This window comes from Balaenoptera borealis (genome assembly GCF_965194805.1).
Source record: "Balaenoptera borealis genome assembly, contig: HAP1_SCAFFOLD_1188, whole genome shotgun sequence".
NCBI classification, from domain to species: domain Eukaryota; kingdom Metazoa; phylum Chordata; class Mammalia; order Artiodactyla; family Balaenopteridae; genus Balaenoptera; species Balaenoptera borealis.
Window position 1 is genome coordinate 106,158 of NW_028123026.1, and position 26,273 is coordinate 132,430.

Below are 26,273 nucleotides of genomic sequence, written 5' to 3' on the forward strand. Positions count from 1 at the left end.
AGCCAACTGTGACCAACCCAACCCAACCGGCTTGGACCAACCATACCCAGCCTCGTGTCCCTCAGTCTGCTGCTCCTAGGCCTGCACCCTCCAAAACTTCATCTGGCGCTCCTCTCCAGCGGGAGCCTGTTCCCCCTGCTGTGAATAAGCGCCAGTCCCCACCCAAGCTCCAAACCCAATTTCTACTCCAAGACTTCAGCAAGCAACGAGTTCCATGGAGGGAACCCAACGTGCCTGAGCCAGTCATGTCAAAGCCCATCGAACAAGAGCAGAGGCCAGAGCGAGAGGCCATGAAGAGGCGGGCTCAACAACAACGGGAGAATGCTGCCAGATACACCTCTTCGGGCAAGCTGCAATTTTTCACCGAGAGGGAAAACGAAATGGAAATTGCCGACTACTACGGATACGTCAAGTGAGAGCTGCTAGGATTCTTGGTGCCACCTTGGCTACCAGCTGTTCTTCCATACACAGGTAAGACAGGTATAGAACTGAATAAGTAAATGGAATACAATTAATAGACGAGTAACAAACCTTTCGAATTTTCAGATGCTGCTAACTGGGGCGTGAGAAAGGAAGGACTGAAAGTTGGATGGGAGAATGAAGGAAAGGGGTAAAAACTGAGCAAAGAGGAAGGAACTTGGCCCAGGGCTAGGAAGGCCAAAAGAGACGTATGGATTTAGGAAAGGAAGCAGGAGCGAGGATGAAACGGCAGAAGTAAAAAGCAGGGTCAGAGGTCTGGGTTGAAAGAACACAATTGGAGTAGAGTTGAAGGTGACAGAAGATGAGTCTAGGTTTACTAGGAGAAATAGAAAAAGTCTCTCGGGGACGCTGGCCTTAAGTCTCACAACCACCAGATAGGTATTTCAGAAAACAAGAGGTTCAGGACACATCTCTGAAAGGTCTGAGTTGCCTTATTCAGGTGTGACTGTAGTGGGGGAATAGGGAAATCTACCAGAGAAGTGGCTAGGGCTCAGAGTTATCCTAGGGGCAGCTGACGACAGGGGCAGAGCCAAGGGAACTGCTGGATCAGGAGGCCCACGAACAAATCAGGGGCATAGCCGCCTGTCACTTCCCTGCCAGGAAGGAAGCCAGGTATATTACTGTAACCAAGGCACACTGGGGTCTTTACTGTATGGAGAACTTGGCTCCTGCCCGCAATCCTACGGCTCTGCGTCACACACAGGAAGTAGGGCCTCTGGGCAACCAGAAATGGGAATGGGACTGAAGGAGATTCAGCCCACAAATATCCGACCACCAGCTTCCACCTCTGCAATCTGCCACCCTGTGTCTGCTCAACGCATCACAGAAACAAGTTTTCAAGGTGAGTATACAGACGGCAGAGAAAAGTTGAACAATGAGGTCAGCATTCAAAAATGGGGTCAAATCGACAGCTGGGAAGGGGTGTAGAGACAGGTAGAATTTAGATCCTGAGCCTTTAATAACCACTACCTTCTCTCAGTGCTCTCTGTTTTTAGACTCTATATGAGAACACCTAGGGCTTCCCTGGTGGCGCCTGCCAATGCAGGGGACACGGGTTCGAGCCCTGGTCTGCGAAGATCCCACATGCCGTGCAGCAACTAAGCGCATGTGCCACAACGACGGAGCCTGCATTCTAGAGCCCGTGAGCCTCAACTACCGAAGCCCACGTGCCTACAGCCCATGCTCCGCAACAAGAGAAGCCACCGCGATGAGATGCCCGCACACCGCAACCGAGAGTAGCCCCCGCTAGCCGCCAACTAGAGAAAGCCCGTGCACAGCAATGAGAGACCCAGTGCGGCCAAAAAAATAAATACGTAGAATAAATAAGTTCAAACAGTAAATAAATACATAAACATAAATTACAAAAAAAAAGAACACCTAATGCAGGTGGGAAGGTGGGAGGGCCACCGTAGAGGTCATCTATGCTACATGTACAAGAACCCCGAGAGCACACCGATCGGTACCACACTTTTCACTGCTGTAGCCGATCATTCCCCCTGTACTGCCACACTGTAGCACTCCCTTCCCTTGTCTACTGCTATAGTCTCTTTGGAAGGTGTTTCAGAACTCTTGTTATGAGAGTGCGAGTTGAACTGTCCTCACTTCCTTCATTTATACCAGGATTGAAGACCTTGTGGTCCGAGATCCTGTCCAGAGAGCAAGCAGGCTAAGGCTCTGTCTTTGTTGATGTATTTCATCAGAAAGGGCTCTACCCCCTCTCCTAGTTCATGGTGTGAAGTGTTCTTGGCCTCTCGGGAAAGTGGGGAGAATGGAAAGGACCCTATATGAGAATGCTAGGCTCTGTAAAACATTTCAGGTTTTTAAAAATAAGACTCATTTTGTATTGGACTGACAACAGTCCTATGAAATACAAAGAAAGCCGAGAATCAGTGACAGGAAAGGATCACCAGTAAGAACTACAGCAGTCACCGCTTACCTCGTAGCATAGGGCACTGTCCGTGATCCTTAAGAAGAGTTAGTAGAAATGCCTTGCCCATCTTGCCCCTGAACCCCTTGAAAGGTACACGACTGCTGTGTTGGTGTTTAGGGGGAGCATCTCACTTACCAGGGACTGACTTCTCCCTTGATTCCTCTGTAGTGATGGAGACTTCCCCGCTGATGAAAAATTCCCTGGGATTGCAACCTCCAAGCCAGACAGCTTTCCTATGGAATGACAGAGAACTTGTCAAGGTGAAACACCAGTCTGCGGGAGAAAGGGAGGAAGAGAATGATGGAAATCGTTTCTGGGAAACTATTCTTACATTATGTGTTGTTTGTTCCCGGTAAATAAACTGAAATCTTCTTAACAGTAAAACAAAATCTAAACCACTAAAGCCAACAATACAGGAGTATAACGTTCGAAAAAAATTTCTTTGGCTGCGCAGCATGTGGGATCTTAGCTCCCCAACCAGGGATTGAACCCACGCCTGCTGCATTGGAAGCGCAGAGTCTTCACCACGGGACCACCGGGGAAGTCCCAGGACTATCACTTTTAAAGGAGAAGGTACAAACCCCTCGGTTCTATGAACTGGAGATTTTTAGTAAGAAGTCAATATATTTGTTGTTAGGCACATTTTATGTTAGGCTGTCTCCCTGCACAGGATGCAGGCGCCTTGAGAATGGAAGTCATATCCCTCTATAGTACGTCCCTCTTCTTTCTGCTTTGCAGTTTGCTGCTCCACTTGTTCAACCCCACCTAGTAATAACCTATACTTCCCTTGTTCCTGTTTTCCCATCTGGAAAACAGACAAAAGGCAACCAAACAACGCAAAGGTCTCAACAAATAAGGGATATCCAAAACCAGAGATGGCCAGAACTTCTGTACCCCTGATGAAATAGTCCTCATACAAAACCTGATAATCAAATTCCTTAATGCTAGGAATCACAGTGAAAAATAGTATCTGAACTGACTTCTGTCAGATGAGTGAGAACTAAGGTTAATTCAGTGTATCTGAAGCATAGAAAGTGAGGGCAAAAGTGGCACAAGATGGGGCTAGAGAAGCAGAGAGGATTCTAGACCACGCAGAGTCTTAAAGGCCAACAGTGTGTTTTCTATTCTCAAAACAATGCTTGTGAGCGATGTTTATGAGCAACGTTCCAACTTGCTTTGAAGGTTTCTTGTGTGAAGAGTGGATTGGAAGGAAACAAGATATATGGACACTAGTTAGGACCTAATCGCAACAGACAGGCAAGTTCAGTATTAGGAAGTTGAGGAAGAGCTGGCTGACAGATTCCAAAGAAATTCAGGAGATGAACTGAAGCGGGCTTAATGGGGTAGGAGATGGAGGAAAGGAAGGTCTTAGGGAATTCAAGGGTTTACTGCACACATGAGCAAAGTCTCAAAATTAATCATTTGAACGTACAGAGGCGGATCTCCCAAATGACACCGGTTAGGAAGCAACGGTACGCCCTTTAGAATTCCTAGAGACAACACAAATCAACTGTTTCGATGGAAAATTCGGCGGGACCCTTGATTTCCATGGGAATACAGAGAAAAGAGACACTGATCTGGCTTGCAGGTATATTTAGGAAGTTGTTAGCCGGACATCACCTACTAGTATCATGTAAGTAGGCCGTCCGAAGTAGGAAGCTTAGGGGAAAAACCTGGAGGAAAACTTAAAAGCTTAAGCCACACCTCTACACTACACCACCTTTCACAATTTCTTCTCAGATAAGCATCATCCCCATCAGTGAAGAAACTCGTACCTCATAATAGGAAAAACAGGCCTAAAGATTCAATGTGTGTCTTGGGAGGTCCCATCTATGCGATATCTTCCTGGGACCAGAAAAGGCCCCAGGAAGATCAATCTCTGCACCCCTGAAAGCTTACCACCAAGGAAAATGACTAGGTCCATAGATTTCCTCCCTCAAACCAGCTTACCTCACACATAGATCATTAGCAACTCCGCCCTTACTCACATTATCACAGTCACAAGAGTGGTTAGGGAGAAAAGCACTAACCAGGGGAACTAAAACAGAGGCAATCCAGGCCAAGCTGGGCTGGTGGCAGATATCTTGCTCCTTACGCTCGGGTGCATAATGCGACTCACCACAGTGCCTTTTTCACAGACCCTTTTGAACGTTTCTCCACAGAATCCAACAGCTCAAGTCAGTTCATGACGCTTCAAGGTCAACAATCGTCAAGAGAAAAACATGCAATATGTCTTACAATGTTGGATTCCTTACAAACAGGACAAGGAGATAACCATGTAGACAAAACCAGAGCATTTGAAAACATCTGTATTCTACAAACACACCAGTGAATGCTATAAATAAGGTACTATGACATAAAACAAAATGAAAACTAGATGTGAGACTGTTCTCTTCAGTGTACAGACTTCATGGCAGTTGCTGCACACTATCTAGCTACTTAGATCTTTAACTCTCTGTTCTGTTAATACCAAATGAGGCCCAAGTGTGTCAACCTGTTTCCCACAGAAACCAAAAAGTCTACATGCATCTCTTTTCTCCTGTGCCCTTTCACCTTACCTGCTCCCAATTCTCCACCAACGTCCTCCTCTTTCTCTAATTATTCTCCTCTTCATTTTGCTTGGCCTTGCCCCCAAGCATGCAAGACAGAGAGTCCTAGAGGTCCAAGATTCTAGAGTGGCTGTTTGCAAGGCGGAGGAGATTACAGTAGCTGCCACACTGTATATACTTCTGTGCAAAGAAAAAGGGACAGTGTTCAGAATGTCTCTCACATATAACAAGAGCTGGAGATGGCAGGATACCTGTGTGGCCCAAGGAACTAGAGCTAGCAAATTATGGGCCAAACAATTGCAACCAAAGGCTGGAAGAGGAAAGGTCTGCAACCAGCTCTGTCTCCTAGCTCTCTGGTATTTGCTGCCAACGGGCAGAGTCTATTTCGTGAAGCATCAAGCACTGAAAAGAAGACTCCTGCTGCTGGAAGTTGACAGGAAGTAACGTCCAATGCAAGATCAAGGCTTGTCCTCGAAGCAATGCCCATAATGGAAGAAAAAAAAAAAAGAGGAAGCGGAAGAGAAACGTTAAGTCGCAAGTCCAACCTGGCCCCCAGCCTAGCCCAGCCCAAGGAAGGTAGGAGTCAAGGAGAAGAAACTAAAAGAGAAGAGCCTTGGACCACAACATTCTCCACAAGGTACACTCAACAAACTTCACCCTACTCTTGAACCAAGTTACAAAGAGAGCTTCTTAATCCCTACTTTGGCTCCTTAAAAGCTGCTATCAGTTCACTCATTAGACACATCTGATTTCAGAACAACTGTAATAGTTCAAACTAGATGGCTCTTTCCTTCCTAAGGATTATTAATTAAATAAGATCTATATAGCTCTAAGTATATGATACATAAAATAGAATACTCTGTAGAATATAAGTAACTCTTAGTTCAGTGTATTAATGAACGTCTGTAAGAAATGTGGCAATGATTTCCCTAATGGAAGAGCCTGGGGGAGGTAAATCTGTCTTCTAGGATTTCCTCCCCAGAGCTCAGAAACTCAGGTGTTGTTTTAGCTCTCCTACACTCTCTTCACCCAAGCCCGCCTTCCTGTTGGGGATCGGACCTCCCTATTGGCTCTCTCATACCTTTCAACTGCCTGCTTTGTGACATCACTCTCCTACCAAACCTACTACCACTTGGTAGAGCCTTGGGGTTTCCGTGGAGCTGTTTGGACCAGTAACCAGTGACCTCTGTACTGGACACGTGCGCCGTTCAGCTGCAGCCACTCAGACATCCTCTAGTGTTGTCTCCTCATCCCTTGTACCTGCAGTGGATGCTTCCTCTTCTCTGACCATGTCAGGTAAGAAAAGAAACTTTGGAAAGTTTTGCGTTCGATTTCTTTTGCCCCTAAATTGAGTAGGAGATTCAAAATAGCATGGAATAATGAGGGAAAGTATTGAACTACAAGTCTGGAGACCTAATTTCACTTTTGACTTTGACGTTTACTATCTGTGTGACTTTGGACAAATCACTGGCTGTCTCACAAAGCCTGTTGCTTTCCTTAACTGTTACGTTAGGATACCACGTTGGGTTGATCACTCTGATCCCCTTCTTTTCCAGTATTGAGCCTTAAAGGGTACCCATGTAGAAAACGAAATCAGACACTTCTCAAGAGTGTTTCAACAGAAACATAGAAAAGCCAGGGGACATAGAAAACTAGCAATATATACCAAGATGTTTCATCTCTAATGGTCTCCCTCCACTAGGATTTCGACTAGTTGAAAAGAGAGAATAGGGAGAGAGGATGGAGAGTACTGGGCTCTACAGGGAGGCACAGAGTCGAGCGTAAGGAAGTTTAGGATGGTTTTCATTAGCACAGGCCAACAGGCACCAAGAGATGGGAGAAAATGTAAGAATGAAGAGGGAAAGCATAGAGGAGCTCTCAAGAAAAACGGAGTTTGCAATGGAATGCTGATGGGAACCAAAGATTTTCAATTAAAGCAGAAACAGCACAGAGGGAAACCTGCTCAGAGCAGGGCAAAACCAAGTTGATGGTAGCAAACCCTTACATTAACAGACTAAGAAGGAAAGTAAGGCCAGAACAGGGGATCACCGGGAAAGGCAGCTTATCAGAAAAGTCATACTCCGTTTTCTTTCTTTTATTGCCTCTCTGAATACAGTTGGCCACTTGACAGTTTTGAATATAAACATTTTAGAAATACGTTTTAGAAATGATGCCTCCTATAAACAAGCAACCACAGTGGTTATCTAGGGGGCTGCTTTTCAGTGTTTTATTCTTTCTAATTTTTAAACTAGGTAGACATTTCACCAATTCAACATTTTAAGTGATATCTTCTAAATTGAATCAGAAGGACTATTTTCCTTGGTGTGATATGTAGGTTCTAAGGCAAGGCTGCTTTTCATTTTTACAGTTATTTCCTTCCTAACACAGAGAGCACATTGATCAACAGCCATCGTTCGCTTGCAGATCTTAGCTACCGAAGAAGAAGAAGAAAAAGTCAAGCCCCACATCTCTAATTCCCCCCACTTAGGGAATTCCCTGGCGGTCCAGTGCTTAGGACTCGGTGCTTTCACGGCCAGGGCCACGCGGCGCGGCCAAAGAAACAAAACAAACAAACATCCACGTTTATCGAAAACCATATTGTGGAGTCCTGTGGATTTTCTTACATTTGAAAATCTTTTTTAATTGGATTCTAGGCATGATGGTTTTTTGAGGTTTTGGGATGCCATCTTCTTGGATGCTGAAGATGATTCTAATCTAAGTTCTAGGATAAATCCAAAAACCTTCCTGATACATTTTAAGCTTCCTTTCTGCTTATTATATAAGCTATATTCATTGAAATATATATTTCTCCTAGGCTTAATACCTCTTACTTGCTGGGTAAAAATATGAAGGAGCACAATAATGAAACTCTTTTACACTTATTATTTTGCTGTCTGCTTCGTACCGGTTTTCATTGAAATACTTGTCTATATGTGTTGTGGCTACCTATACATGCACATTTATTGCATTCTGTTGCTTGTTATGCATTTTTTACTGACATACCTTCTCTGTCTGTATGCATTGGCTAGGAATTCATTCACCTCTATCACCTCCATCGTGTTTTCTGGTTAATAGTATTCACTAAACTAGAGTGGGCAAAATTCACTTTCATAATATTGCATGGATGGTACAGAATGCCATTTGTTAGTAAATTCATTAGGCTTCGATACTTGCCACATACCCCAGTTTTCATTAATATCTATGGATTTCTTTTTCGTTAACGTAATATGCTTGTCATGATTTTTCTTTGTCTTTCTAGAACTTATTGTATCTTCCTCCATATAAATCATACGCAACAGATCAGCTTATTCATCTATTAATTATTACTGCTATTATTATTGGTGGTGGTGTTATAACCACTTTATAGGTGAGTAATCTGAAGTAATCAGATAACTTTTCCCTTTCCAAAAGCACTTAAGAAATCCACTTTCGGGTAATCATTTTGAGGTAGGATGAGAAACCAGGCTTGAAGAGGGCAAAAATGACTCTTTCAATTCACCAGTTGGACTGAGCTGTACGTCACCTCTAGGTAATAGCGTGGGAACTGCACAAGCAAAGGGAGACACTGAAGACGACAATGGTAATAGCCGTACTGTTTTCTAATGGACAAAAAAAATGCCTATATTATAAGTTCTATTTCTCCTGCTTTCTGGCAGTATCATGCTCAGAGTGGAGTCCTGGCAAGGAAGTCAGGATACTTAGGTTCTGAAACCTGGTAATGATACTAACATAATGAGAGAACTTGAACAAGTCAACCCGACCTCTCTGAGCCTCAGTTTCCTTACTCACGAAATGAGACTGAGAACATCGAAGTTCTCTAAGGGCCTCCTAGTTCTAAAATGCTTCCAGTCTAGGAAATAGCATAGAAGTCAATACGAGTGCAGGCTGAAGGGAAAGACAGGGCAGGGAGAAGGTTGCTTCCAGCCTAGAGAACAATCTCTGAACCACACCACTTGGCTCTTCTGCCCGTCTGTGCCCAAGATGGGAGCACAGGCAGTTAATAGAGAAGAGTGGAAAACTGCTCAGTCCTTACAGCCATCATCAACTGTCTGATTTTGGGTTTCTCAGGAAGTAGTGATAGTAGAGGTGTCCTGATAGCAAGAACCTTCAGATGATGCCGTTCCTCAAACGTAGTGAGAATTTCTCAACCTCCCTGAGTTTTTCATGACCCTCTTGTTCTTACAGAAAATTTCCAACATCCATCTCTACTTGGAACTCTAAATTCTCTGCAGCATTCTCCTCCTGTGGTGAGCAATGCAACTTCCCTAACACGAAGTGTCTGCAACTTCTCCAGAGTCTCTGCCCCTGCCGTCAGTGCGGCATCGGCTACTGGTACCCCTTTCCAGACACTCATGGGTAGTGCCTACCTTTACCAACATTCTAGCACGACTATGTTATCTGGAGTTACTGACCACAGCCAGATCTCCACTTCAGCTGCTTCCTATCCAGGTGTTCTTGAGTGGGACATCACAGCAAGCACTGAAAAGAATTCTTCTTCACTCGGAGACTTTACTCTGGCACTCACTGACCGCCACACAGCTGCCTCCTCCATGTTTCTGGCAGCCCAGGATGATAAAACTTCAGACGCCAAGAACATGGTCCCTCTACATCCATCGCTTTCTGCCAGCCTTGCTCAGGGAACACCATCTCAGATTCCAAATCAGGGGCAGAGCCGCCTGCCACTTCCCTGCCAGGAAGGGAGCCAGGTATATTACTATAACCAAGGCACACTGGGGTCTTTACTGTATGGAGAACTTGGCTCCTGCCCGCAATCCTACGGCTCGGCGTCATACACAGGAAGTCGGGCCTCTGGGCAACCAGAAATGGGAATGGGACTGAAGGAGATTCAGCCCACAAATATCCGACCACCAGCTTCCACCTCTGCAGTCTGCCACCCTGTGTCTGCTCAACGCATCACAGAAACAAGTTTTCAAGGTGAGTATAACAAACGCCAGAGAAAGTTGAAGAATGAGGTCGGCATTCAAAAATGGGGTCAAATCGACAGCTGGGAAGGGGTGTAGAGGCAGGTAGAATTTAGATCCTGAGCCTTTAATAACCACTACCTTCGCTCAGTGCCCTCTGTTTTTAGACTCTCTATGAGAACACCTAGGGCTTCCCTGGTGGCGCCGTGGTTAAGAATCCGCCTGCCAATGCAATGCGGGGGACACGGGTTCGAGCCCTGGTCTGCGAAGATCCCACATGCCGTGCAGCAACTAAGCGCATGTGCCACAACGACGGAGCCTGCATTCTAGAGCCCGTGAGCCTCAACTACCGAAGCCCACGTGCCTACAGCCCATGCTCCGCAACAAGAGAAGCCACCGCGATGAGAAGCCCGCACACCGCAACCAAGAGTAGCCCCCGCTAGCCGCCAACTAGAGAAAGCCCGTGCACAGCAATGAGAGACCCAGTGCAGCCAAAAAAATAAATACGTAGAATAAATAAGTTCAAACAGTAAATAAATACATAAACATAAATTACAAAAAAAAAGAACACCTAATGCAGGTGGGACGGTGGGAGGGCCACTGTAGAGGTCATCTATGCTACATGTACAAGAACCCCGAGAGCACACCAATCGGTACCACACTTTTCACTGCTGTAGCCGATCGTTCCCCCTGTACTGCCACACTGTAGCACTCCCTTCCCTCATCTACTGCTATAGTCTCTTCGGAAGGTGTTTCAGAACTCTTGTTATGAGAGTGCCAGTTGAACTGTCCTCACTTCCTTCATTTATACCAGGATTGAAGACCTTGTGGTCCGAGATCCTGTCCAGAGAGCAAGCAGGCTAAGACTCTGTCTTTGTTGATGTATTTCATCAGCAAGGGCTCTACCCCCTCTCCTAGTTCATGGTGTGACGTGTTCTTGGCCTCTCGGGAAAGTGGGGAGAATGGAAAGGACCCTATATGAGAATGCTAGGCTTTGTAAAACATTTCAGGTTTTTAAAAATAAGACTCATTTTGTATTGGACTTATAACAGTCCTATGAAATACAAAGCGAGCCGAGAATCAGCGACAGGAAAGGCTCACCAGTAAGAATTACAACAGTCACCGCTTACCTCGTAGCATAGGGCACTGTCCGTGATCCTTAAGAAGAGTTAGTAGAAATGCCTTGCCCATCTTGCCCCTGAACCCCTTGAAAGGTACACGACTGCTGTGTTGGTGTTTAGGGGGAGCATCTCACTTACCAGGGACTGACTTCTCCCTTGATCCCTTTGTAGGGATGGAGACCTCCCCCCTGGTGATGAAAAATTCCCTGGGATTGCAACCTCCAAGCCAGACGTTTTGTGTGACACAAAGTCAAGAACTCCCCAAGTCCTGCAGTAGCAGAAACAGCCACATACTTGAGAGTAACCCACCATCTGAACTTGGGGACATTTCAGTGACAGCTCCAGTCCAGAGTGCCAGGCGTCTCCTGGCCCTGCCTCCAGCTCCAAGCCAGGGACAAATAGAGAGTAAGCACGTGGATGATATCAAAACCAAGCTTTCAAAGCCTCTGGATGCCTACCAGATCCCAACAGAGAACCAAGATCCTCCACTACTCCCTTTAGGAATCCCTGATATTCACCAGCCGCTGGCCTGCACCGATCCCCTCAGCCAAGAGGAGCAGCCTGGTTCTGAAAATGCTGATCTGGGAGAGAACAGCCGGAGTCGTCAGGACCTAGGGACACTTGAAAATGGGATTGAACCTAGCAGTGGTCTTGCAGACATTACTACACTGGCGGAGGATATTCACCTTCCCCAGCTCTTTAATCCTTTGAAAGATCTTGATCAATCCCAAGGTCCCAACGTGATCAAAGCTAAAGACACCAGAGCCATTAAGGTGAATCAGGTGCAGGAAAAGCCAAGTGTCATAAAGGTTCCCTCTGATCAACCCAGGAAGAACAAACAGAAAGCCTCTGAGCCTATCAGTGGCGCTCCCAAGGCCAAAATCCAGCCAAAGAATCCAGAGTGCCTGTTAGGGGGAGAAGTGGTTATATGCCACGCTGCAGTCAGTGACAGGGCTCCTGTGAACACGGCCAAGCACTCTCAAGGCAAACCTCAGAAAGCTGCATCCAGAAAGATCAGCAAAACTAAGAGCCACGGGCAGGAAAAGACCAAAAGGACCAGAGGGAGAAACAAGGCTGAAGAGAACAAGCAGTCAGGGAACAAAGTCAAGGCAGAAGAGAAGCCAGCAATCCCCCACACGAAGCGAAAGGAACACCAAACTGAGCTTCTCCAACAGAGCTTTCAAAAGCCTCGAACCTCCCTTGGCGTGCGCATGCTGGAGTCTGTGAAGGTTCTTCATGCGCTGGGGAAGAAGAATGAGACGAAAACTGGGCTCTCTTCCTGTCGGCTCTTGGGAAAGTCAAGCAACCCCAAAGACCCCCAGCCACCCCCAGCTATCCAGCCATGGCGGCATACCCCACGTGAGGGGAAGGGTCCTGAGAAAACGCAAGTCCAAGCCCAGAAACCAGACAGCAGTGCTGAAACAGAGTGTCCATCTCCAGCCCAGTATGAGCGGCCTCCTCCTGGGAAGGTCAAGTTGATACCTCTGCCTTTTTCTGCCTGGGACAAGCCTCAAGCTCGACCCGCTCCTCGGAGGCCACAGTCTCTGGCCTCACATCGGCCTGCTGGGGCTTACCGTGCCCAGCCTGGTTCTACTGACTCAGCTCAACCTGCTGCAGTCAATTCATCCCAGCCAGCTCCTGCCTCTTTGCCAGGCCCCGCCAAACCAGCTCAGCCAACTGTGACCAACCCAACCCAACCGGCTTGGACCAACCATACCCAGCCTCGTGTCCCTCAGTCTGCTGCTCCTAGGCCTGCACCCTCCAAAACTTCATCTGGCGCTCCTCTCCAGCGGGAGCCTGTTCCCCCTGCTGTGAATAAGCGCCAGTCCCCACCCAAGCTCCAAACCCAATTTCTACTCCAAGACTTCAGCAAGCAACGAGTTCCATGGAGGGAACCCAACGTGCCTGAGCCAGTCATGTCAAAGCCCATCGAACAAGAGCAGAGGCCAGAGCGAGAGGCCATGAAGAGGCGGGCTCAACAACAACGGGAGAATGCTGCCAGATACACCTCTTCGGGCAAGCTGCAATTTTTCACCGAGAGGGAAAACGAAATGGAAATTGCCGACTACTACGGATACGTCAAGTGAGAGCTGCTAGGATTCTTGGTGCCACCTTGGCTACCAGCTGTTCTTCCATACACAGGTAAGACAGGTATAGAACTGAATAAGTAAATGGAATACAATTAATAGACGAGTAACAAACCTTTCGAATTTTCAGATGCTGCTAACTGGGGCGTGAGAAAGGAAGGACTGAAAGTTGGATGGGAGAATGAAGGAAAGGGGTAAAAACTGAGCAAAGAGGAAGGAACTTGGCCCAGGGCTAGGAAGGCCAAAAGAGACGTATGGATTTAGGAAAGGAAGCAGGAGCGAGGATGAAACGGCAGAAGTAAAAAGCAGGGTCAGAGGTCTGGGTTGAAAGAACACAATTGGAGTAGAGTTGAAGGTGACAGAAGATGAGTCTAGGTTTACTAGGAGAAATAGAAAAAGTCTCTCGGGGACGCTGGCCTTAAGTCTCACAACCACCAGATAGGTATTTCAGAAAACAAGAGGTTCAGGACACATCTCTGAAAGGTCTGAGTTGCCTTATTCAGGTGTGACTGTAGTGGGGGAATAGGGAAATCTACCAGAGAAGTGGCTAGGGCTCAGAGTTATCCTAGGGGCAGCTGACGACAGGGGCAGAGCCAAGGGAACTGCTGGATCAGGAGGCCCACGAACAAATCAGGGGCATAGCCGCCTGTCACTTCCCTGCCAGGAAGGAAGCCAGGTATATTACTGTAACCAAGGCACACTGGGGTCTTTACTGTATGGAGAACTTGGCTCCTGCCCGCAATCCTACGGCTCGGCGTCATACACAGGAAGTAGGGCCTCTGTGCAACCAGAAATGGGAATGGGACTGAAGGAGATTCAGCCCACAAATATCCGACCACCAGCTTCCACCTCTGCAATCTGCCACCCTGTGTCTGCTCAACGCATCACAGAAACAAGTTTTCAAGGTGAGTATATAGACGGCAGAGAAAAGTTGAACAATGAGGTCAGCATTCAAAAATGGGGTCAAATCGACAGCTGGGAAGGGGTGTAGAGACAGGTAGAATTTAGATCCTGAGCCTTTAATAACCACTACCTTCTCTCAGTGCTCTCTGTTTTTAGACTCTATATGAGAACACCTAGGGCTTCCCTGGTGGCGCCTGCCAATGCAGGGGACACGGGTTCGAGCCCTGGTCTGCGAAGATCCCACATGCCGTGCAGCAACTAAGCGCATGTGCCACAACGACGGAGCCTGCATTCTAGAGCCCGTGAGCCTCAACTACCGAAGCCCACGTGCCTACAGCCCATGCTCCGCAACAAGAGAAGCCACCGCGATGAGATGCCCGCACACCGCAACCGAGAGTAGCCCCCGCTAGCCGCCAACTAGAGAAAGCCCGTGCACAGCAATGAGAGACCCAGTGCGGCCAAAAAAATAAATACGTAGAATAAATAAGTTCAAACAGTAAATAAATACATAAACATAAATTACAAAAAAAAAGAACACCTAATGCAGGTGGGAAGGTGGGAGGGCCACTGTAGAGGTCATCTATGCTACATGTACAAGAACCCCGAGAGCACACCGATCGGTACCACACTTTTCACTGCTGTAGCCGATCATTCCCCCTGTACTGCCACACTGTAGCACTCCCTTCCCTCATCTACTGCTATAGTCTCTTTGGAAGGTGTTTCAGAACTCTTGTTATGAGAGTGCCAGTTGAACTGTCCTCACTTCCTTCATTTATACCAGGATTGAAGACCTTGTGGTCCGAGATCCTGTCCAGAGAGCAAGCAGGCTAAGACTCTGTCTTTGTTGATGTATTTCATCAGAAAGGGCTCTACCCCCTCTCCTAGTTCATGGTGTGACGTGTTCTTGGCCTCTCGGGAAAGTGGGGAGAATGGAAAGGACCCTATATGAGAATGCTAGGCTCTGTAAAACATTTCAGGTTTTTAAAAATAAGACTCATTTTGTATTGGACTGACAACAGTCCTATGAAATACAAAGAAAGCCGAGAATCAGTGACAGGAAAGGATCACCAGTAAGAACTACAGCAGTCACCGCTTACCTCGTAGCATAGGGCACTGTCCGTGATCCTTAAGAAGAGTTAGTAGAAATGCCTTGCCCATCTTGCCCCTGAACCCCTTGAAAGGTACACGACTGCTGTGTTGGTGTTTAGGGGGAGCATCTCACTTACCAGGGACTGACTTCTCCCTTGATTCCTCTGTAGTGATGGAGACTTCCCCGCTGATGAAAAATTCCCTGGGATTGCAACCTCCAAGCCAGACAGCTTTCCTATGGAATGACAGAGAACTTGTCAAGGTGAAACACCAGTCTGCGGGAGAAAGGGAGGAAGAGAATGATGGAAATCGTTTCTGGGAAACTATTCTTACATTACGTGTTGTTTGTTCCCGGTAAATAAACTGAAATCTTCTTAACAGTAAAACAAAATCTAAACCACTAAAGCCAATAATACAGGAGTATAACTTTTGAAAAAAATTTCTTTGGCTGCGCAGCATGTGGGATCTTAGCTCCCCAACCAGGGATTGAACCCACGCCTGCTGCATTGGAAGCGCAGAGTCTTCACCACGGGACCACCGGGGAAGTCCCAGGACTATCACTTTTAAAGGAGAAGGTACAAACCCCTCGGTTCTATGAACTGGAGATTTTTAGTAAGAAGTCAATATATTTGTTGTTAGGCACATTTTATGTTAGGCTGTCTCCCTGCACAGGATGCAGGCGCCTTGAGAATGGAAGTCATATCCCTCTATAGTACGTCCCTCTTCTTTCTGCTTTGCAGTTTGCTGCTCCACTTGTTCAACCCCACCTAGTAATAACCTATACTTCCCTTGTTCCTGTTTTCCCATCTGGAAAACAGACAAAAGGCAACCAAACAACGCAAAGGTCTCAACAAATAAGGGATATCCAAAACCAGAGATGGCCAGAACTTCTGTACCCCTGATGAAATAGTCCTCATACAAAACCTGATAATCAAATTCCTTAATGCTAGGAATCACAGTGAAAAATAGTATCTGAACTGACTTCTGTCAGATGAGTGAGAACTAAGGTTAATTCAGTGTATCTGAAGCATAGAAAGTGAGGGCAAAAGTGGCACAAGATGGGGCTAGAGAAGCAGAGAGGATTCTAGACCACGCAGAGTCTTAAAGGCCAACAGTGTGTTTTCTATTCTCAAAACAATGCTTGTGAGCGATGTTTATGAGCAACGTTCCAACTTGCTTTGAAGGTTTCTTGTGTGAAGAGTGGATTGGAAGGAAACAAGATATATGGACACTAGTTAGGACCTAATCGCAACAGACAGGCAAGTTCAGTATTAGGAAGTTGAGGAAGAGCTGGCTGACAGATTCCAAAGAAATTCAGGAGATGAACTGAAGCGGGCTTAATGGGGTAGGAGATGGAGGAAAGGAAGGTCTTAGGGAATTCAAGGGTTTACTGCACACATGAGCAAAGTCTCAAAATTAATCATTTGAACGTACAGAGGCGGATCTCCCAAATGACACCGGTTAGGAAGCAACGGTACGCCCTTTAGAATTCCTAGAGACAACACAAATCAACTGTTTCGATGGAAAATTCGGCGGGACCCTTGATTTCCATGGGAATACAGAGAAAAGAGACACTGATCTGGCTTGCAGGTATTTAGGAAGTTGTTAGCCGGACATCACCTACTAGTATCATGTAAGTAGGCCGTCCGAAGTAGGAAGCTTAGGGGAAAAACCTGGAGGAAAACTTAAAAGCTTAAGCCACACCTCTACACTACACCACCTTTCACAATTTCTTCTCAGATAAGCATCATCCCCATCAGTGAAGAAACTCGTACCTCATAATAGGAAAAACAGGCCTAAAGATTCAATGTGTGTCTTGGGAGGTCCCATCTATGCGATATCTTCCTGGGACCAGAAAAGGCCCCAGGAAGATCAATCTCTGCACCCCTGAAAGCTTACCACCAAGGAAAATGACTAGGTCCATAGATTTCCTCCCTCAAACCAGCTTACCTCACACATAGATCATTAGCAACTCAGCCCTTACTCACATTATCACAGTCACAAGAGTGGTTAGGGAGAAAAGCACTAACCAGGGGAACTAAAACAGAGGCAATCCAGGCCAAGCTGGGCTGGTGGCAGATATCTTGCTCCTTACGCTCGGGTGCATAATGCGACTCACCACAGTGCCTTTTTCACAGACCCTTTTGAACGTTTCTCCACAGAATCCAACAGCTCAAGTTAGTTCATGACGCTTCAAGGTCAACAATCGTCAAGAGAAAAACATGCAATATGTCTTACAATGTTGGATTCCTTACAAACAGGACAAGGAGATAACCATGTAGACAAAACCAGAGCATTTGAAAACATCTGTATTCTACAAACACACCAGTGAATGCTATAAATAAGGTACTATGACATAAAACAAAATGAAAACTAGATGTGAGACTGTTCTCTTCAGTGTACAGACTTCATGGCAGTTGCTGCACACTATCTAGCTACTTAGATCTTTAACTCTCTGTTCTGTTAATACCAAATGAGGCCCAAGTGTGTCAACCTGTTTCCCACAGAAACCAAAAAGTCTACATGCATCTCTTTTCTCCTGTGCCCTTTCACCTTACCTGCTCCCAATTCTCCACCAACGTCCTCCTCTTTCTCTAACTATTCTCCTCTTCATTTTGCTTGGCCTTGCCCCCAAGCATGCAAGACAGAGAGTCCTAGAGGTCCAAGATTCTAGAGTGGCTGTTTGCAAGGCGGAGGAGATTACAGTAACTGCCACACTGTATATACTTCTGTGCAAAGAAAAAGGGACAGTGTTCAGAATGTCTCTCACATATAACAAGAGCTGGAGATGGCAGGATACCTGTGTGGCCCAAGGAACTAGAGCTAGCAAATTATGGGCCAAACAATTGCAACCAAAGGCTGGAAGAGGAAAGGTCTGCAACCAGCTCTGTCTCCTAGCTCTCTGGTATTTGCTGCCAACGGGCAGAGTCTATTTCGTGAAGCATCAAGCACTGAAAAGAAGACTCCTGCTGCTGGAAGTTGACAGGAAGTAACGTCCAATGCAAGATCAAGGCTTGTCCTCGAAGCAATGCCCATAATGGAAGAAAAAAAAAAAGAGGAAGCGGAAGAGAAACGTTAAGTCGCAAGTCCAACCTGGCCCCCAGCCTAGCCCAGCCCAAGGAAGGTAGGAGTCAAGGAGAAGAAACTAAAAGAGAAGAGCCTTGGACCACAACATTCTCCACAAGGTACACTCAACAAACTTCACCCTACTCTTGAACCAAGTTACAAAGAGAGCTTCTTAATCCCTACTTTGGCTCCTTAAAAGCTGCTATCAGTTCACTCATTAGACACATCTGATTTCAGAACAACTGTAATAGTTCAAACTAGATGGCTCTTTCCTTCCTAAGGATTATTAATTAAATAAGATCTATATAGCTCTAAGTATATGATACATAAAATAGAATACTCTGTAGAATATAAGTAACTCTTAGTTCAGTGTATTAATGAACGTCTGTAAGAAATGTGGCAATGATTTCCCTAATGGAAGAGCCTGGGGGAGGTAAATCTGTCTTCTAGGATTTCCTCCCCAGAGCTCAGAAACTCAGGTGTTGTTTTAGCTCTCCTACACTCTCTTCACCCAAGCCCGCCTTCCTGTTGGGGATCGGACCTCCCTATTGGCTCTCTCATACCTTTCAACTGCCTGCTTTGTGACATCACTCTCCTACCAAACCTACTACCACTTGGTAGAGCCTTGGGGTTTCCGTGGAGCTGTTTGGACCAGTAACCAGTGACCTCTGTACTGGACACGTGCGCCGTTCAGCTGCAGCCACTCAGACATCCTCTAGTGTTGTCTCCTCATCCCTTGTACCTGCAGTGGATGCTTCCTCTTCTCTGACCATGTCAGGTAAGAAAAGAAACTTTGGAAAGTTTTGCGTTCGATTTCTTTTGCCCCTAAATTGAGTAGGAGATTCAAAATAGCATGGAATAATGAGGGAAAGTATTGAACTACAAGTCTGGAGACCTAATTTCACTTTTGACTTTGACGTTTACTATCTGTGTGACTTTGGACAAATCACTGGCTGTCTCACAAAGCCTGTTGCTTTCCTTAACTGTTACGTTAGGATACCACGTTGGGTTGATCACTCTGATCCCCTTCTTTTCCAGTATTGAGCCTTAAAGGGTACCCATGTAGAAAACGAAATCAGACACTTCTCAAGAGTGTTTCAACAGAAACATAGAAAAGCCAGGGGACATAGAAAACTAGCAATATATACCAAGATGTTTCATCTCTAATGGTCTCCCTCCACTAGGATTTCGACTAGTTGAAAAGAGAGAATAGGGAGAGAGGATGGAGAGTACTGGGCTCTACAGGGAGGCACAGAGTCGAGCGTAAGGAAGTTTAGGATGGTTTTCATTAGCACAGGCCAACAGGCACCAAGAGATGGGAGAAAATGTAAGAATGAAGAGGGAAAGCATAGAGGAGCTCTCAAGAAAAACGGAGTTTGCAATGGAATGCTGATGGGAACCAAAGATTTTCAATTAAAGCAGAAACAGCACAGAGGGAAACCTGCTCAGAGCAGGGCAAAACCAAGTTGATGGTAGCAAACCCTTACATTAACAGACTAAGAAGGAAAGTAAGGCCAGAACAGGGGATCACCGGGAAAGGCAGCTTATCAGAAAAGTCATACTCCGTTTTCTTTCTTTTATTGCCTCTCTGAATACAGTTGGCCACTTGACAGTTTTGAATATAAACATTTTAGAAATACGTTTTAGAAATGATGCCTCCTATAAACAAGCAACCACAGTGGTTATCTAGGGGGCTGCTTTTCAGTGTTTTATTCTTTCTAATTTTTAAACTAGGTAGACATTTCACCAATTCAACATTTTAAGTGATATCTTCTAAATTGAATCAGAAGGACTATTTTCCTTGGTGTGATATGTAGGTTCTAAGGCAAGGCTGCTTTTCATTTTTACAGTTATTTCCTTCCTAACACAGAGAGCACATTGATCAACAGCCATCGTTCGCTTGCAGATCTTAGCTACCGAAGAAGAAGAAGAAGAAGAAGAAAAAGTCAAGCCCCACATCTCTAATTCCCCCCACTTAGGGAATTCCCTGGCGGTCCAGTGCTTAGGACTCGGTGCTTTCACGGCCAGGGCCACGCGGCGCGGCCAAAGAAACAAAACAAACAAACATCCACGTTTATCGAAAACCATATTGTGGAGTCCTGTGGATTTTCTTACATTCGAAAATCTTTTTTAATTGGATTCTAGGCATGATGGTTTTTTGAGGTTTTGGGATGCCATCTTCTTGGATGCTGAAGATGATTCTAATCTAAGTTCTAGGATAAATCCAAAAACCTTCCTGATACATTTTAAGCTTCCTTTCTGCTTATTATATAAGCTATATTCATTGAAATATATATTTCTCCTAGGCTTAATACCTCTTACTTGCTGGGTAAAAATATGAAGGAGCACAATAATGAAACTCTTTTACACTTATTATTTTGCTGTCTGCTTCGTACCGGTTTTCATTGAAATACTTGTCTATATGTGTTGTGGCTACCTATACATGCACATTTATTGCATTCTGTTGCTTGTTATGCATTTTTTACTGACATACCTTCTCTGTCTGTATGCATTGGCTAGGAATTCATTCACCTCTATCACCTCCATCGTGTTTTCTGGTTAATAGTATTCACTAAACTAGAGTGGGCAAAATTCACTTTCATAATATTGCATGGATGGTACAGAATGCCATTTGTTAGTAAATTCATTAGGCTTCGATACTTGCCACATACCCCAGTTTTCATTAATATCTATGGATTTCTTTTTCGTTAACGTAATATGCTTGTCATGATTTTTCTTTGTCTTTCTAGAACTTATTGTATCTTCCTCCATATAAATCATACGCAACAGATCAGCTTATTCATCTATTAATTATTACTGCTATTACTGCTATTATTATTGGTGGTGGTGTTATAACCACTTTATAGGTGAGTAATCTGAAGTAATCAGATAACTTTTCCCTTTCCAAAAGCACTTAAGAAATCCACTTTCGGGTAATCATTTTGAGGTAGGATGAGAAACCAGGCTTGAAGAGGGCAAAAATGACTCTTTCAATTCACCAGTTGGACTGAGCTGTACGTCACCTCTAGGTAATAGCGTGGGAACTGCACAAGCAAAGGGAGACACTGAAGACGACAATGGTAATAGCCGTACTGTTTTCTAATGGACAAAAAAAATGCCTATATTATAAGTTCTATTTCTCCTGCTTTCTGGCAGTATCATGCTCAGAGTGGAGTCCTGGCAAGGAAGTCAGGATACTTAGGTTCTGAAACCTGGTAATGATACTAACATAATGAGAGAACTTGAACAAGTCAACCCGACCTCTCTGAGCCTCAGTTTCCTTACTCACGAAATGAGACTGAGAACATCGAAGTTCTCTAAGGGCCTCCTAGTTCTAAAATGCTTCCAGTCTAGGAAATAGCATAGAAGTCAATACGAGTGCAGGCTGAAGGGAAAGACAGGGCAGGGAGAAGGTTGCTTCCAGCCTAGAGAACAATCTCTGAACCACACCACTTGGCTCTTCTGCCCGTCTGTGCCCAAGATGGGAGCACAGGCAGTTAATAGAGAAGAGTGGAAAACTGCTCAGTCCTTACAGCCATCATCAACTGTCTGATTTTGGGTTTCTCAGGAAGTAGTGATAGTAGAGGTGTCCTGATAGCAAGAACCTTCAGATGATGCCGTTCCTCAAACGTAGTGAGAATTTCTCAACCTCCCTGAGTTTTTCATGACCCTCTTGTTCTTACAGAAAATTTCCAACATCCATCTCTACTTGGAACTCTAAATTCTCTGCAGCATTCTCCTCCTGTGGTGAGCAATGCAACTTCCCTAACACGAAGTGTCTGCAACTTCTCCAGAGTCTCTGCCCCTGCCGTCAGTGCGGCATCGGCTACTGGTACCCCTTTCCAGACACTCATGGGTAGTGCCTACCTTTACCAACATTCTAGCACGACTATGTTATCTGGAGTTACTGACCACAGCCAGATCTCCACTTCAGCTGCTTCCTATCCAGGTGTTCTTGAGTGGGACATCACAGCAAGCACTGAAAAGAATTCTTCTTCACTCGGAGACTTTACTCTGGCACTCACTGACCGCCACACAGCTGCCTCCTCCATGTTTCTGGCAGCCCAGGATGATAAAACTTCAGACGCCAAGAACATGGTCCCTCTACATCCATCGCTTTCTGCCAGCCTTGCTCAGGGAACACCATCTCAGATTCCAAATCAGGGGCAGAGCCGCCTGCCACTTCCCTGCCAGGAAGGGAGCCAGGTATATTACTATAACCAAGGCACACTGGGGTCTTTACTGTATGGAGAACTTGGCTCCTGCCCGCAATCCTACGGCTCGGCGTCATACACAGGAAGTCGGGCCTCTGGGCAACCAGAAATGGGAATGGGACTGAAGGAGATTCAGCCCACAAATATCCGACCACCAGCTTCCACCTCTGCAGTCTGCCACCCTGTGTCTGCTCAACGCATCACAGAAACAAGTTTTCAAGGTGAGTATAACAAACGCCAGAGAAAGTTGAAGAATGAGGTCGGCATTCAAAAATGGGGTCAAATCGACAGCTGGGAAGGGGTGTAGAGGCAGGTAGAATTTAGATCCTGAGCCTTTAATAACCACTACCTTCGCTCAGTGCCCTCTGTTTTTAGACTCTCTATGAGAACACCTAGGGCTTCCCTGGTGGCGCCGTGGTTAAGAATCCGCCTGCCAATGCAATGCGGGGGACACGGGTTCGAGCCCTGGTCTGCGAAGATCCCACATGCCGTGCAGCAACTAAGCGCATGTGCCACAACGACGGAGCCTGCATTCTAGAGCCCGTGAGCCTCAACTACCGAAGCCCACGTGCCTACAGCCCATGCTCCGCAACAAGAGAAGCCACCGCGATGAGAAGCCCGCACGCCGCAACCAAGAGTAGCCCCCGCTAGCCGCCAACTAGAGAAAGCCCGTGCACAGCAATGAGAGACCCAGTGCAGCCAAAAAAATAAATACGTAGAATAAATAAGTTCAAACAGTAAATAAATACATAAACATAAATTACAAAAAAAAAGAACACCTAATGCAGGTGGGACGGTGGGAGGGCCACTGTAGAGGTCATCTATGCTACATGTACAAGAACCCCGAGAGCACACCAATCGGTACCACACTTTTCACTGCTGTAGCCGATCGTTCCCCCTGTACTGCCACACTGTAGCACTCCCTTCCCTCATCTACTGCTATAGTCTCTTCGGAAGGTGTTTCAGAACTCTTGTTATGAGAGTGCCAGTTGAACTGTCCTCACTTCCTTCATTTATACCAGGATTGAAGACCTTGTGGTCCGAGATCCTGTCCAGAGAGCAAGCAGGCTAAGACTCTGTCTTTGTTGATGTATTTCATCAGCAAGGGCTCTACCCCCTCTCCTAGTTCATGGTGTGACGTGTTCTTGGCCTCTCGGGAAAGTGGGGAGAATGGAAAGGACCCTATATGAGAATGCTAGGCTTTGTAAAACATTTCAGGTTTTTAAAAATAAGACTCATTTTGTATTGGACTTATAAACAGTCCTATGAAATACAAAGCGAGCCGAGAATCAGCGACAGGAAAGGCTCACCAGTAAGAATTACAACAGTCACCGCTTACCTCGTAGCATAGGGCACTGTCCGTGATCCTTAAGAAGAGTTAGTAGAAATGCCTTGCCCATCTTGCCCCTGAACCCCTTGAAAGGTACACGACTGCTGTGTTGGTGTTTAGGGGGAGCATCTCACTTACCAGGGACTGACTTCTCCCTTGATCCCTTTGTAGGGATGGAGACCTCCCCCCTGGTGATGAAAAATTCCCTGGGATTGCAACCTCCAAGCCAGACGTTTTGTGTGACACAAAGTCAAGAACTCCCCAAGTCCTGCAGTAGCAGAAACAGCCACATACTTGAGAGTAACCCACCATCTGAACTTGGGGACATTTCAGTGACAGCTCCAGTCCAGAGTGCCAGGCGTCTCCTGGCCCTGCCTCCAGCTCCAAGCCAGGGACAAATAGAGAGTAAGCACGTGGATGATATCAAAACCAAGCTTTCAAAGCCTCTGGATGCCTACCAGATCCCAACAGAGAACCAAGATCCTCCACTACTCCCTTTAGGAATCCCTGATATTCACCAGCCGCTGGCCTGCACCGATCCCCTCAGCCAAGAGGAGCAGCCTGGTTCTGAAAATGCTGATCTGGGAGAGAACAGCCGGAGTCGTCAGGACCTAGGGACACTTGAAAATGGGATTGAACCTAGCAGTGGTCTTGCAGACATTACTACACTGGCGGAGGATATTCACCTTCCCCAGCTCTTTAATCCTTTGAAAGATCTTGATCAATCCCACGGTCCCAACGTGATCAAAGCTAAAGACACCAGAGCCATTAAGGTGAATCAGGTGCAGGAAAAGCCAAGTGTCATAAAGGTTCCCTCTGATCAACCCAGGAAGAACAAACAGAAAGCCTCTGAGCCTATCAGTGGCGCTCCCAAGGCCAAAATCCAGCCAAAGAATCCAGAGTGCCTGTTAGGGGGAGAAGTGGTTATATGCCACGCTGCAGTCAGTGACAGGGCTCCTGTGAACACGGCCAAGCACTCTCAAGGCAAACCTCAGAAAGCTGCATCCAGAAAGATCAGCAAAACTAAGAGCCACGGGCAGGAAAAGACCAAAAGGACCAGAGGGAGAAACAAGGCTGAGGAGAACAAGCAGTCAGGGAACAAAGTCAAGGCAGAAGAGAAGCCAGCAATCCCCCACACGAAGCGAAAGGAACACCAAACTGAGCTTCTCCAACAGAGCTTTCAAAAGCCTCGAACCTCCCTTGGCGTGCGCATGCTGGAGTCTGTGAAGGTTCTTCATGCGCTGGGGAAGAAGAATGAGACGAAAACTGGGCTCTCTTCCTGTCGGCTCTTGGGAAAGTCAAGCAACCCCAAAGACCCCCAGCCACCCCCAGCTATCCAGCCATGGCGGCATACCCCACGTGAGGGGAAGGGTCCTGAGAAAACGCAAGTCCAAGCCCAGAAACCAGACAGCAGTGCTGAAACAGAGTGTCCGTCTCCAGCCCAGTATGAGCGGCCTCCTCCTGGGAAGGTCAAGTTGATACCTCTGCCTTTTTCTGCCTGGGACAAGCCTCAAGCTCGACCCGCTCCTCGGAGGCCACAGTCTCTGGCCTCACATCGGCCTGCTGGGGCTTACCGTGCCCAGCCTGGTTCTACTGACTCAGCTCAACCTGCTGCAGCCAATTCATCCCAGCCAGCTCCTGCCTCTTTGCCAGGCCCCGCCAAACCAGCTCAGCCAACTGTGACCAACCCAACCCAACCGGCTTGGACCAACCATACCCAGCCTCGTGTCCCTCAGTCTGCTGCTCCTAGGCCTGCACCCTCCAAAACTTCATCTGGCGCTCCTCTCCAGCGGGAGCCTGTTCCCCCTGCTGTGAATAAGCGCCAGTCCCCACCCAAGCTCCAAACCCAATTTCTACTCCAAGACTTCAGCAAGCAACGAGTTCCATGGAGGGAACCCAACGTGCCTGAGCCAGTCATGTCAAAGCCCATCGAACAAGAGCAGAGGCCAGAGCGAGAGGCCATGAAGAGGCGGGCTCAACAACAACGGGAGAATGCTGCCAGATACACCTCTTCGGGCAAGCTGCAATTTTTCACCGAGAGGGAAAACGAAATGGAAATTGCCGACTACTACGGATACGTCAAGTGAGAGCTGCTAGGATTCTTGGTGCCACCTTGGCTACCAGCTGTTCTTCCATACACAGGTAAGACAGGTATAGAACTGAATAAGTAAATGGAATACAATTAATAGACGAGTAACAAACCTTTCGAATTTTCAGATGCTGCTAACTGGGGCGTGAGAAAGGAAGGACTGAAAGTTGGATGGGAGAATGAAGGAAAGGGGTAAAAACTGAGCAAAGAGGAAGGAACTTGGCCCAGGGCTAGGAAGGCCAAAAGAGACGTATGGATTTAGGAAAGGAAGCAGGAGTGAGGATGAAATGGCAGAAGTAAAAAGCAGGGTCAGAGGTCTGGGTTGAAAGAACACAATTGGGGTAGAGTTGAAGGTGACAGAAGATGAGTCTAGGTTTACTAGGAGAAATAGAAAAAGTCTCTCGGGGACGCTGGCCTTAAGTCTCACAACCACCAGATAGGTATTTCAGAAAACAAGAGGTTCAGGACACATCTCTGAAAGGTCTGAGTTGCC